The following is a 2,500-nucleotide window of genomic DNA, read 5'->3' as shown; positions in this document are numbered from 1 at the left end:
ATTACAATGGACGTGCTCGTGGGCAGAGTCACCTTCCACAGGCAGGTGTCCCAAGACAGTGGCATTCATGCCATCATGAGAGGGACACAAGGCTGTTCTGCAGCTGCTGTCCCTCTACTTCAATCAGGCACCTACAAGACACATGTATGAGCTTCCACAGTAAATAATGGACTGGCTTGGAATAAAGGAAGTAGCAGCAGGTGCTGAAGAAAAGCAGATCAGCAGGCACTTGAGGCCGACATTCAGGGGTGGAGGGAAGCACTTTGGTATCTGCTGAGGACATAGCCAACTTCACGAGCTCAGGCTTTCCTGCTACAAGATCCTGCGTTGCTCCTGCTGGAAGCCATTTCCTACCAATGCATGGCCTTCCATTGTTCCTGGCTCAAGGCTGGTGAACCTGTGGGCAGCAAGTCTGTCCTATGTGAGTGTGACAGCAGAAAAGAGCAGGACATGGCTGCTTCCAGCAGCACTTGTGCTGGGCACTCCTTCAGGGGGCTGGCACCATCATCAGAGACACAGAACAGCTTCTCCTCCCAGAGTTATCCCTATCCTCTGCATTTCCCCACGTGTCTGCCTTGATGTTCATCGGGGACCTCCCTGTTTATGGCCTCCATTGCCGTGCTCAGCCAGCAGCCAGTTGTGTTTGCACGTCAGCTGCCACAGGAAGACACACAGCAAGTGGAGGGTTGAATAGCAGAAGCTGGGCCAGTTCTTTTTCTTTCAGAGTGCAAGAAAGACAGAAAAGCACAAGGAAACCTGACAGTGTTTTGGTGGAGTCTCTTTGTCCTGTGAAATTCAGAAGCTGTTGGTGTTTCTGTGCTACTGCTGAGCCCTTCCATGGGGCTTGGAGTGCTCAAATGCCTCATGAAAGCAACAAAAAGAACCCAACCACCACATTCCCCTCATGCCTGGGCTGAGGGTCCAGCAGCTCAAGTAGAAGAGTCCTCCAGGAGCTCAGGGGAGCAGCAGCCCTTGTGCTGATGCACAGCCTGTGGAGAAGAGGGTCAGTGGCCCAAATGTGTGCTTTGGAAATCAGAGCTGGTTCCTAAATCCCATTGGATGTCTCTCTAATGGACCTGTGGTGGCTGAGGGATGGTCATGGAAAGGGTTTGCCAGACTTGAACTGAACTTGTTGATCTTCTGAGCTCTGTTGTGTCTGGGAGCCTGTTCCTTTCCCCTTGCCCAAGGGCAGAGTGTTGCTGAGGGCTGGAGTTGGAGGCTGTGTGTGCCCCAAGAGCTGGTACCGTGGGGCTGCAGGTGCTCCTGGCAGCGTGGGCTTGTCTGAGCCGGGCCTTGTGCCTCTTTCAGGTGTCCCTGCTGCAGTCACAGCTGGCCCGAGACCGACAGCACCAGCAGAACTACACTGAGAGCTGTGCAAGGACCAGGCTGGAGCTGTGACACCTTCACCAGGAGCTGTCCTGCTCCTTTGCAGCTGTGCTGAAGGAGCCCAAAGCTGCTCTTGTGAAGCAGAGACTTGAAGCTGCATCGGTCTCTGAACCTTAACTTGGCAGTGACATCCTTGGGCCATCTGTCTCTGGAGAGACAGGTCTTACAGAAGGCAGGTGCAGCTCTTCTCTTCCACGCAGGATTTGTGCCCTGCTCAGAAGCCAATTCCTGTCAACTGGGGCACAAAAATCCTCCCTAGTACACAGATGAATACTGTGGAAGATGAGGGCAAAAAATACCTGCCAAAGCTTCTGCAAGCAGACCCATTTGGTTCTTGAAGATCTGTTCCTCGTGAGGAATCTGTGATGTAAACAGCAAGGCTTTTCTTCTGCCTACAAGACCTAGTGATATATTGCCAAACAGAGAGTAGAGATAAAAAATGCACTTGTGGTTGTCTCTGTGTTCATATCTATTTTAAGAGAATTAAACACTGCAACTCTTGGTATATCTATGTAGAAATTTGACAAGCCCTGAAACACCATTTTTCCTCCACATCTGGCTGTTCTAAAGGCAAAGCTTGACTTCCCATGAATATTTGTGCCACTGACAAACAGCATCCCTGTCAATTGGTTCGGGAAGCTACAGAGAATTGTGTGCGCATGTGCCAACAATTTGATCAAATGGAGGAGAGTACCCAGAGGATCAGAGGCCAATACCAGCTCATAGACACTCTGCTAGAAGAAATCAGAAGGTGAGCGATTCCTGCTCTTCCTCCTCCTCCCCCTCCTGTGTTCCAGAGGCAATCTGCTTCCAGGTCTGGGAGGTCTGAGGTGTCCTAGGTGAAGAAATCTATACACCTGCCTATCATGTGTATGCCTCAGTGTGGCCCTTGAGCCTCATCGTTTCTGGGTTTTTCATGCTCTACTGTGACTCCCTAGGTTGTCTGGGAGATGCAGAGCCATGCTGAAATAGAAGACTCCTTCTTCTTGCTGTCTTGCTTCCCTGAATTCAATTCTTTCTGCGCCCCTGCCCAGCCCTTGCTTCTCACTGAAGGAAGGCAAATTCCTGCCTTCCTTTCCTTTTGCCTCTGGAGGATTTCCTTGGGAGGGAAAGA

The sequence above is a fragment of the Passer montanus genome, unplaced genomic scaffold (assembly GCF_014805655.1).
Source record: "Passer montanus isolate IOZ18808 unplaced genomic scaffold, ASM1480565v1 scaffold1175, whole genome shotgun sequence".
Lineage (NCBI taxonomy): Eukaryota > Metazoa > Chordata > Aves > Passeriformes > Passeridae > Passer > Passer montanus.
Note: the sequence above shows the minus strand (reverse complement) of the source record.